At 43.5% G+C, this 12,579-nt stretch overlaps 1 protein-coding gene across 1 annotated transcript in view; it reads left to right on the top strand.

Moving 5' to 3' along the window:
* Positions 1–12,579, top strand: part of CHFR (checkpoint with forkhead and ring finger domains) — a gene marked incomplete at its 5' end in the record, with an annotated part of 992,863 nt that overhangs the window by 457,111 nt on the left and 523,173 nt on the right.

The raw sequence follows: 12,579 nt of genomic DNA, 5'->3' as shown, positions 1-12,579 counted from the left end.
TTGTTTTGCTGTCAACGAAGTATCCCATTTTGATTCAAGATAGCGCATCTTCAGGTAGTATATTTAGCTTAAGAAGGCATAGGGGGACAAAGCCCCCTAGAAAAAATGTATCTTCACTGACACATCTTTAAAACATTGTATAAATGAGTCAATTTCTACTGCTAAGCACTTGTGTGTTGTGTATCACACCAGTGCAGAGAAACATAGTCTACAGGTTGAAGATTATATATCTTTTTCATTTAGCATCATGTATATATAATAAAGTCCACTCCAAGTGTCTTCTAAATTTGAGTTTGTGTCCTTGTCTTCAACTAGGCAAGAGTCAACACATGAAATGTCTCTGAATTAGCATGCGCCTTCAGAAAATATCTGAGTACTGAAGCTTAAGAGCTGCTTTTGTGGTAAGGCAGGGTTACATTGGACCCATTCCTTGGAATGCATGGTTAAAACTATTCTGTACTAGGCTGTTTTCACTGAGTCTCTAAGAAAGTTTATGTAGAAAAATCCAAACTGGCTTGAAACTCTAAATTTGGAGGCTTCTGTAACTTGCAGTGATTAAAGTGAAATTAGAATTCTAAGACTGCCTTTAGTTTACAGTCATTTTTGTTTGCAAGTGCAGCTCAACTATTTATTAACAAACATTTAATTAGCATGTACATCCTGAATACATAGGAATAGACTTTGAAAACTGAATTTGGTTAAATGGTAAGCTTTGGCTTATCATTGCAAGTGGTAATTGTTTAATATGTGAACATGCTTCTGCAGTTTGAGTGAAGTAAGTGAAAATATTTCTGCAGTTTGAGTGAAGTAATGTTTCAAAATGGAACATTTTTCCATAGCAACCAGTTTGACAACTGTGTTTATATTGAACATAGTTCTCATTAATATACATATTTAAGTAGGTGAGATGGACTACTAGTGTCATTTTTTTATTTGTAACCCAGTTACAGTAATATGAAGAGAAATCTGCTAGAGTGTTTTACGTTCATTGTTAAATAAAAAATTACATACCCTGGTACCAATTTAAAGCAGATTCATAAGTATGCTAAAACAGAGCAAACCTGTTTAATAAGGCAGGAACAACAACATTAGTGTTTTAATAATGCATATACTGAGTAGAAAGTGATATTAATAAGGATGGTGTCTGATGATGTGTTCACCATAATTATGCAATAGCAGTGTTAAATTTCATTGAGCTTCTTCAGATAGCAATAACTTGATTTCAAAAATAAATGTCTGCAAGGTGGACAGTGACATAACTGAATCAGGCAGACAATTACAGATTTTAGAGTATAAAGGGGAAACGGATGATGAAGCAGATGCTAAGGAGAGTGGGGAGATGTTGAGCTGTTTTGAGGAGGCTAAATTTGTTCAAAGAGCTCCCATGTTTCTATACAGTTTAAATCTCAAGAGTTGCTCACAAAGAAGTGCAGTGGTTTGCAGCTCAAGAATTTGTTCCAATTTGCATTTTAGCCTTTTGCATAACAGGAAAGCATTTTGTGTCAACAGAGGTTTTACAGTGGGATTTCCAGGACTGCTATGCATGATCAACTGTCACTGTTAAAAAAAATGAGTGATAAAGGCCAGAAACTCTGCAAGTTTTAGTAAATTAATTTACTGGCTAGAAAGTACACTGCCTGGATACCAGCTAAGAAGAAACTTAGAGAGCCATCCATCCTCAACCCCTTTTCACATTTTGTACATGGAGTTGGGATGTCACTTCATCAGTGGCAAACATCTCAAGTCAAGGTTTACACCACCAGGTGGCTAGCCCTGCCACAGGTGTTCATTCTTACCACTCACATGCACACACACTCTCACCTATGGGCCAATTTAGAGTGTCCATTCCACTTACTGCATGTCTTTGGAATGTGAAAGGAAACCGGAGGAAACCCTCATGACCGCAGGTAGGACATGCATACTCTGCACAGAAGGCATTTCAGATGAGAATCGAATTAGAGAACCTCTTGCTTTGAGGCAACAATGCTAACCTCTGCACCAAAATCATCTAGAAAAGGGGAAGAGAAAAGACTGAGTGGGAAGAATCCTGCAGCTGTTCAGCGAAAAGCAGTTCAAGATTCAACAGTGAATGCCATGGCTTCTAGTAATCTAGAGGAAAAGATAAATCAAATGTGTTCAGAGCTGATTAAAATAAACAAAACACTGAAGAAGTATATCCACTCAAATAACAAAGGGCTGAACAAATGGAAAATACTTTAAACAGCTATTCAGGTGAAGTGATAAAACTACAAAAAACTCGGGATGAAATGAAGAAAAGGCTGACTGAATGTGAGACTGGTCAAGAAGAGCTGTTTCAATGTTAGAGTTGGCGCATGCAAGGAAAACCTGAGATTTCTGCTGTACCAGGGAAACTAGAAGAACAGACTGGTATACTTTTATGAAAGCACAGATAAGCAGCTGGACTGTTTCCACAGCAGGAGTTCTTAACTGAAAGGACACATTGTGTTTATACTCCAAACCTGACCATAAGAAAGCAGCCAAGATCTGTATTGGCAAAGATACCATTATGCTAGCAGAAGTAATTGATCCTGAGAAAACTGTGGCAAAAGAGCAAAGTATTAACAACTGGAAACAGCAGACTATGTAAAATGATTATTTACTGTACAGCAGGCAGAAGAGATGGAAAATTATCCCAGCAGTCAGGGAATGTTGAGAGGCAAGTGTGAGATTCACACTGCTGTACCCAGCTGTCTTCAAATTTTTTTCCTGGAGGATCAAAGTAATTTTTTGATTTGACCTGCTCTACATCAAAAGTCATTTTTGAAGCAGAACAGCTAAAGGAGGAAATACAAAAGTTTAACCAACACAAAATAAGCCATCAAACGGAAGAGAACTCTGCTTTTCATTCTTCTGATAATGAAGCATCTGATGGTGTCAATTTTCATTCTGTCCTCAACTAGTGGGTTTGGATCTGATCCTTCTGATCCAACTCATCTATTGCAAAAGCTTGTGGTAACCTAGAACTCTCAAGCTTCTCCCTTACCCACAATGCACCAAACCTAAGTACCTCAGATCTTGTTTGTAGCTTAACGTGAAAGACGTGGCAGTGGCTACTCTCGAGCAGCAAAGTGGATTTTCTATTTTAAATCGTTAAATGTCTTTGTCTTTTTAACTCCCTTTTCTTTTGTTGTCCATATTTGCTCTTATCTTGCCTTGTAGGTCAAATACCCTTTGAGTACTATTGTTAGTATTCCCCTTTTTCCTTCTACAATAGTTGTAGACCCTTTGGTACCATTGTTGGTATTTTTCTCTTCCTTGTTTACTGCTAGTTTTTCTCAAAAAAAATATTGTTGCTGTTGTATTTAAAACTGATGTTCATCATGCATACAGCTGCAGTCATAACAGATGGGTTCTCCTGCCGTCAGGCGGGTCCTCGGTCGGCCGAATTCCAAAGTCTAGGTCCGGAGTCGGTTGTCGTCACTTCTTCCCTGACGTCAGTGCGACAGGGGTATAAAGGAACCAGCCAATGCCATTTTCTTCAGTCTTTCTTGCCGCACGGTGCCCGAAGCAGAAGCAGTTCGCAAGTGCCGGTCGGTCAGCTCCTGAAATTACGAAAATTTTGAAACCGAAGTCTTCTTGAAAGCTAAGTACCCCGTTGGGGAAACTCTTCTTGCCTCACACCGATGTCAGACAAAGTTAATAATTGTATTTCATGTGGGAAGCAAATACCGCATAAGGATTTCCATTCCCTCTGTATACCTTGTTTAGGCCCAGACCACGACGTCTCGGTCTGTTGCTTTTGTGCTACATTCAACAAACGCACCATTAAGTGTCGGGCGGAGTTTGCCCAGCATTATTTTGGAAAAACATTTAACTATATTATGTTATGTCGTCGGATACTCCGACTCCAGTTTTGTCTAAAAACCGCAAAGATAAGGACCGACACATGAGGTCCGCGGCCTCTACCGACACCACGCCAAAGCCTACTACACATGGTCTGGTTCTCATCGAGGTGCCTACGCAGCCCCTGACTACCGACGACACTTCATTGGCAGTGTCTCCTGTGCCCGAGGTCGCAGGCTCCTCGGCCCACACCCCGACTACAGATACCGAAGCCACTGTTGGCGTTGAACCTCAGAATGTGGACAGGTCTACCTCCATTCAAGGTGTCTTCAGACCTTCCTCTTCTTTCTCCATCAAGGCTTTCACTACATCTAAAGCAGCCATGCACTCTAAGAGACAAGCTACACAGGGCCCATCTCCAGGCCCCATGCCTAAAAAGCAGATGCTTAAAATGGCTGAGGATTTAATTACTCTTATCAGGGGTTCTCAACCCACACCGGACAAAAGGCCCAGAGTGGAGAAAGAATCCCCCTCCTCTGATCAGGGCTCCATTATTTCAGAGCACTCTGATGATCAGGAACATTCTTATTCCCCTTTTGAAGACTCTGATGCGGAGGAGTCCATTCCTTCTGTATCCCCCCCAGAGGATTACTCATTTGGGGAAACTTTACATACCTTAAGGGAACACTTCCACTGGGAAGGCCAAGATTATTCAGATTCCAAGAAAAGGCTTAGGGAATTTCTCTTACTACCTCAGCACAGGCCTCTGGCTATACCTCCTGTCTTGGACATCCTAGCCTGCCTTAACCCGGACTCTCTGCCTCCAGCCCCAGTTAAGCCTGACAGGTACTACAGGGTTCCTGACTCACACCAATTTCTATTCAAAAGCCATGCTGCTGACCCAGAAACCATCTCACAGGGCCCCAAGGGAATTAAGGCCTCCACTGCTAAAAATCCATTACCTTCCGAGAGAGATTCCAGATCCTTAGAAAGGTGGGGAAAAAAGCTATATACCTCGGCTACCTTAACCATGAGGGCCTTAAACTGTCAGTTCAATATGCTAAAATACCAACAGTTTTTGTTATCACAATTGAAAAGGAAAATGTCACAACCTAAACAACCAGACTTGAAGGAGTTGCAGGATTTGATGCATAGTGCAGAACAAGTGGGTAAGCATACCTTACAATGTGGTTTTGATGCTCTAGAGGCCTCATGTAGAGCTGCTGTTACAGGATCAGTCATACGTAGACATGCCTGGCTCAAGGAACAAACCTTGCCTGATCATGTCAAAGCTAAATTGCTAGATGCCCCTCTTCAAAAGGATGTATTATTTGGTGTTAATGCTGAGGAGGTATTAAGGAAAATGGAGGAAAAGGCTAAATCAATGCAAATAGTGAACGATTTTCTACAGGTACAACCCCCACGTTTTAGTAGAAATTGGCCTTCCAAAAATTGATCCTTTCCAGCCACGGACAGACCCCAAAGAGGCAGATACAGGCGCCCGAGGGGCAGAGGACAATCCCAAGGATCGTTTAGAGGCAGACAATGGCAATCTCCTACACAAAGAGGTGGTGAGGATAACTCGCAATCATTCAGAAAGTAAGCCCAATGACTTTCCCCTTTGCATGCCCAGCAAGACTCAAATGGCAGCCCCCTTAGGAGGAAAGCTGGCATTATTTTCAAAGAATTGGCATATTGAAACAAAAGACAAATGGATCCTGGATATTATAAACAGAGGCTACAGATTCCATTTTCACACCCTTCCAAAAATGAGAGGCATGCCAAACCTGCCACACAATCAAAGGGCAGAGGCACAAAGGCAAATTACAGATCTCATAGGCATGAAAGCTATTCAAGAGGTACCTATGCACGAACAAGGTCAAGGTTTTTATTCCAGGCTATTCCTGGTACCAAGGAAGGGAAAAGATTGGAGACCTATTCTGGACCTGTCCATCCTAAACACATTTCTACTCGTACCAAAATTCAAGATGCTCACTCTACAGCAACTTCTTCCCATGCTGGCAAGGAGTCTTGGCTGGTAACATTGGACCTCAAGGAGGCATACCTGCATGTCCCAGTCAGACAAAATTGCAGAAGATACCTCAGATTTCTTTCAGGTTCAACCCATTATCAATTCTCTGCATTGCCCTTTGGCTTATCTACTGCACCCAGAGTATTCACGAAATGTCTGGCATCAGTAATTGCCTACTGCAGACTTCAAGGGATACAAATATACCCTTATTTGGATGACTGCCTGATCCAAGCGGACAGCAAGCACATTCTTCTGAAACATCTGGCTTATGTAATAATGTTGTTGAGCTCTCTGGGATACACAGTCAACAAAAAGAAATCAAGGCTAATACCCTCTCGGAAGATAATTTTCCTGGGTGCCAACTTGGACACAAACACCCAGATGGCCTACCTCATGCCAGAGAAGCAGGGGCAACTAACTCAATACTTCAGAGCACTAGCAAATTGTACCAGGCTGACTGCAAGGAAAATCCTGCAGGCTCTGGGATTCATGGCATCTTGCATCTTACTAATCCCATGTGCAAAGCATATGAGGAAACTTCAGTGGTACCTGAAAAACATATGGTCTCAACACAGCCACAGTTTGGAAACAATAATACTACTAATTCCATGTCTGCAAAAGGAATTTCTGTGGTGGGCTCAAGCATGCCAAACAAACACAGGTCTTCCATTCAGCAAGCCTCAAGCAAATCAAGTCATCACAACAGACGCCTCAGATTACGCCTGGGGGGCGCACATGACAGATCGGTGCATTCAGGGCAAATGGTCCCAAAAAGAAAAGCACCTTCACATCAATCAAAAGGAAATGCTAGCAGTAATAAATGCTATTATAGTTTTCAAGGACCTTCTGCAACCAGGTCAACTATTGATAAGAACGGACAACACCACAGTTATGTGGTACATAAACAGGGAGGAACACATTCATTCCCCCTATGCAGACTGGCCGTGTCACTTTGGAACATGGCCATGGACTTGCAAATCGAACTACAAGCACAGTACTTGCCAGGCAAGGAAAACATGCTGGCAGACAACCTAAGCAGAAATATGGCAGATCCATACGAATGGAAGTTGCATCCAAAAGTTTTTACAGAAATAATCCAAGCATGGGGAAGGCCAGACATAGATCTCTTTGCCTCCCACAAAAATCACCAATTGACAAAATTCTGCTCAAGGATTTTCCATCCAAAGGCCTGGAGAGTGGACGCTCTCTCTTTCAGTTGGACATCAATGACAGTTTATGCCTTCCCACCTCTTCCTCTGCTGCCCAAAGTTCTATTGAAAACCAGAGCAGACAGACCAAAGATGATTCTCATTGCTCCGGACTGGCCAAGACAACACTGGTACCCACTCCTGAGGAGCCTGACGCAATTCACCACCATGGACCCTGCCTCTAATGCCTCTTCTTCTGACTCAGCACAGCTTCAAAACTCTTCACAGCCAGCTAAAAACACTCAATCTAGCCGCATGGAAGATCCCTTAGCATCAGAACAGACCCTACTCTCCAAAGAGGTGCAGGATGTCATTTTGGAGGCCAGAAGGCCGTCAACTAGAAAAGCTTACTCCGCAAAATGGAAACGGATTTGTGTCTGGAATGAGAAAAAGGGCCAGGATCCTGGAAAACTGAATTTACCTCAAATACTGCAGTATTTAGCTGAGCTGCTAAGCAGTGGACTTTCATTCTCCTCCATCAAAATCCATGCCTCAGCCATTTCTGCAGAATACAACACTGATCCACCCTTATTCTCTCACCCTCTCTTAAGACAGTTCCTCAGAGGGGCTAAGAATCTAAGACCCCCAAGAAAACAACCAATACCTGCTTGGGATCTCAATTTAATTCTGGAAAAACTGACCTTGCCTCCCTTTGAGCCAGCTGCCTCATCAGATTTGCAATATTTGTCCTGGAAAACAGCTTTCCTTCTGGCTATTACCTCAGCTCGTAGAGTTTCAGAACTACAAGCTCTCATGGCTGTGCAGCCTTTTATCATCTTCCATCAGGACAGAGTTTCCTTACAAACCAACACGTCCTTTATGCTTAAAGTGGTATCCAGGGTAGCTTTGAATCAGGCCATACACTTACCTACCTTTTATCCTAATCCTCAAAACAAAGGGGAGAGATTACTACATTCCTTGGACATCCACAGACAACTACGTTATTATCTGGACAGAACAAAACCTTTCAGAAAATCAGAACAGCTCTTTGTGTCCTATGCTGTAGGAGCTCAAGGAAAGCCAATTTCGAAACAGACAATCTCAAAATGGATAGCCCACTGCATACGCTTTTGCTATTCTTTTCATGGCAAAACTGTACCTACAGGCATCAGATCTCACTCCACAAGGGCCTTAGCTACCTCTGCAGCTTTCCTCAGAGGAGTTCCTACCAAAGATATTTTGGAAGCAGCCACTTGGAGTTCTGTGCATACCTTCTCCAAGCACTACCACCTACCATTATACTCCAAAACTAGAGCAGGCTTTGCCACTGCAGTCTTGCAGGGCATCCTGGCTCCTCCTAGTTCCACCTAGTGCCTACCACCCCTTTCTTAGCTTTGGGATTCTACCCATCTGTTATGACTGCAGCTGTATGCACGATGAACATAGTACAGTTTTGTACCTACCATAAATGTAGATGTTCGAATGCTAATACAGCTGCATTCCAGGTTTCCCTCCCTGCTTCCCCTCTTGGGACAGGCCTATAGGCTAACACATCCTCATACAACCTGATTGGGGTATTCATTTATGGTGTATTTGCTTGCAACTACTGTATTTTGATTATATTGCACTGCTTTATTACACAAATTTATGTATTGCCTTCCTTCTGGGGGCACCTGACATCTGGGGCAAGAAAAACTGAAGAAAATGGCGTTGGCTGGTTCCTTTATACCCCTGTCGCACTGACGTCAGGGAAGAAGCGACGACAACCGACGCCGGACCTAGACTTTGGAATTCGGCCGACCGAGGACCCACCTGACAGCAGGAGAACCCATCTGTTATGACTGCAGCTGTATTAGCACTCGAGCATCTACATTTATGGTAGGTACAAAACTGTACTTTCTCCTTGAATAGTGATATTGTTGGATTGTTTAACGTTTTTGCTTTTGAGAAAACATTTTATGTGGCTGATAAGGAAAAAGGCCCTACCTGGTTCAAAAAATGCTTCAAGTGTGGGCATAAGATTCTGTTTTTGGATGCCCATACATTACGCGTGTACTGTTTAGGCCCCTTGCATTTACAAGAAGATTGTGCCATTTGCCATGGGTTTAATCCCAGCACTGTTATGGAAAGAAAAAAAACAAGCTAATACTTAAAGGTGTGTTGTCTACCACTTTCGAGGAGGTTTTATCTGGAGCTTCACCAACTAAGAAATTTTCGAGTCCAGTCCGTCTTCCAAGAAATAGGTACTCTCCCTCCATGGACACTGTACCTTTAAGGCTCCCTTCCACCTTTTTAGAAAGACCTCAAGTCTCCATCTGCATTCTCTAGTTGCTTTTCCAGAAGTCTTACGGAAGAAAATGTGGAGAGATTGGTGAGGAGTCTCTTGGCGCAGAGCCAGTCAGGTTTCCCTTCATCTCCTAGCCTTTCGGGTCTGGAGGTCCAATCTTCAGCTACATTACCTCTACCAGTTCCTCTTCTTACTCCTTTCATGATCTCAGAGCCCTTGGATTGCCTATTCCTGGGATGTGAGCTTGCTCCGAGCACTTCAGTTCAGTCAGATCTGGAGAACTCTTGCAGCTGAGGACTACCCTGTCAGATCCGAGATGTTGGAGTTGACTCAGAAGTTTTTGGAGCAATCTCGGAACCTTGGGGCCTCAGCAAGGGTCAGTTTGACTCTGACGTCTACCTCTGGAGGGTTGTCCTTTGAGCAGAGTGGGGCCATGGTCCAGAAGCCTCCAGAAGCTTACCTTCTCGTATCTGGGGTCCTATCCCTGATTGGGGAGGTCTGCCTTTGAGATCATGGAGAGAGCCTTGTCTGCCTGAGTGACACAGATGGTTCCTACCCCATTGGATCATCAGTCAGTAGCCTTACCGTCTCTGTGCTTGGAGTCTCACCTCTCTTCTCCACAGGAATAGCTGGTAATGAAACCCCAGGCTTCCCAACAGGGTGTCCCTACTTCTTCTGATACCTTCCAAGAGCATCCTACTGAGGAGGTTCCTAAGAAGAAAATGTGCAAGAGGAAGCACTTAGATTCCCCAGAATCTGTCACAGAATATACAGATTTTGACGAAGGTGAAGGATCCCCATGGTCACCTCCTGATGGTCTCATTTGGAGACATCCTTGTGATTCTGAAACAGAGAGGTGGCTATAAGCCCAGCAACCCTTTGTCTGAGGAATCTATACTCCTGAAGGTATTTGGTACTAGCCTGTCTACCTCCTGGGTGACTCCACCCACTGACAAGCTCATTGAGTTGATCTCTTGGTGGGCATGGAAGGATCCCAACACCACTGAGCAAATATCTTGGAGACCTGACAAAATTATGACAGCACCAGAGGACAAGTAGTTTTTGGCAAAGGTCATGGTCATGACTGCGGCCACTAAGAATAAACTTGCCGAGTCGATTTCCACTGTCCATCCACCCAACAAGGAGATTCTGGCAATGGGCAGGTTTGGGAAGAGTGGCTTTGCTTCAGTGACCTTTGCCTTAAGGTCAGCGAACTGTTTGGCAGATTTCATTAGGTTACAGAGGGACCTGATTAAGGAACGGTCAGACACCCTGTCAGGATCCATTTCTGTAGTCATACAAGCATCTGTGACTTCTCAGTTGGCTACCTTGCAATCAGTTTCCAATTCTTCCATGAGGATCATTTTGCATGTTGCTGAAGGAACTTCAAGGGCAGCGGGTTCAGGCATTTCCATAAGGAGGCATGCCTGGGTGCACTTATGTGTTTATGCAGAGCCTGTCAAGTCTTCGTTCATCAATCCTCCCTTTGACAGCACATTTTTGGCCCCAAGGTTAAAGGGGTCTATATTAGAAGACCGAAGCAACTTAAGAGTGAACGCTCTTTTGTTAACACGTAAAACCCGAAGTCTGAAAAGAGCAAAGTTACGGAACAACGATTTTTTCCCCAGGGAAAAAAATCGCTGTTCCAAAAAAAAATAAAAAATACCTCCCCCCCTACTTAAATATACCAACTGCGATATCGCATCACAGAGGAGAAAACAGCAAAGTCCGAGAATGTCTCATTGATTTTTTTTTTCCCCTAGGAAAAAATTGCTGTTCCGTAACTTCACTGTTTTCAGACTTCGCGCTTTACGTGTCGGCAAGAGCATTCGCTGTTAAGCCGCTTCGCTCATAATATAGACCCGGTAAAAGACACATTATCCAGGTGTGAGAAGGATGGAAAGACTGTCTGCCATGGGCGTATGTTTTTTTCCACTCCTCAAAGATCCTTTTTGAGGAATCAACAAGGTGGTGGGAAAATGTGGTTCAAAAAGTCCCAGGGACCCTTCCAAGACACATACGGAGGAGGTTCCCTCAGAGGTAGGTGGGAGCTCCAGTGGTAGATGCTGACCTTGTGGCAGAGGTAATCTGGAAAACCAAGGGTCCAGAGATTCATTCTTTGGCAGACCCTTCCAGTGCTCCTGAAAGGAAGCCCAGTTGTCCTGCTATGGAGGCAATAGGGGGTCGTTTATCCCTGCACCAGAGAGTCTGGCTAGATATAACAGCAGATATTTGGGTGCAGAGGGTCATTTCCAGAGGTTTTACAATACTATTTTCCTTTCCTCCTCCCCATTCCAGGAAAATCCCTGATGTTCCAGCCAGTCAGAAGGCATAAGTAGCACTTCAGTAAAAAAGCTGCTAGAAAAAGAGTCATCCAAGAGGTCCCCCCAGACTAGATGGAATCCAGAAATTACTCAAGATTCTTTTAGTGCCAAAGAAAATGGGACTGGTGATCATTTCTAGATCTCAGTAACTTAAACATGTCCGTTCAACAAACCAAGTTCTGGATGGTCATGATTCAGTCCATTCTTTCATTTTTTGAGAAGGATGACTGCTTGTGCTCGATAGAATTTCAGGATGCATACTGTCACATAAATATGAATAGGTGATCCAGAAGGTTCTTTGGCTTCTGGCTTGGAGCCAAGCCAGTCACTAAGTTCAGAGGTCTGCTTTTGGTCTCACCACAGCCCCCAGGGTGTTTACCAAGTACATGGCAGTAATAGCAGGTCACTTGAGACTATAGGGATTCCGGGTATTTCTATATCAAGATGACTGGCTCATCTCCACCTTGACCATGCATCAGCAAATCACGGCAAAAGAAAAGGTTCTCCAGACGTGTGCTCTTCTGGGAATAACCACAAACTATGAAAAAGTCTCATCTAGAACCAACACAAACCTTAGAGTTCATAGGAGCACTTCTCAATACAAAATCAGCCATAGTCTCACTTCCCCTCTCAAGAGTTCAGACACTAAGATCTCAAGTAAGAAGGATAGCTTGCAGTACCAAGATTTCAGCCCACTTGGTCCTTCAAGGTCTGGCATCAATGACAGCATACACTAGTACCATTGGCTAGATTTTGTATGAGAATTCTTCACTGGGTGCTTGCCTCACAGTGGTCAGTTTATCATCCCATGTCTACTCGGATTCCAATTAACAATATATGCAAAAGAGATCTCACATGGTAGATTCAGTCAGACCAAGTTCTACAAAGCAGTTCATTCCCCCTCAGCCCAAGGCCATAGTGACTATGGATGCTTCCCACCTGGAATGGGGTGGGGCATTACCTGGGAAAGACAGCTGAAGGCAC

Source organism: Protopterus annectens, chromosome 4.part0, assembly GCF_019279795.1.
Source record: "Protopterus annectens isolate FY-2018-M chromosome 4.part0, PAN1.0, whole genome shotgun sequence".
Classification (NCBI taxonomy): domain Eukaryota; kingdom Metazoa; phylum Chordata; order Ceratodontiformes; family Protopteridae; genus Protopterus; species Protopterus annectens.
This window is presented reverse-complemented; position numbering and strand designations above follow the sequence as displayed.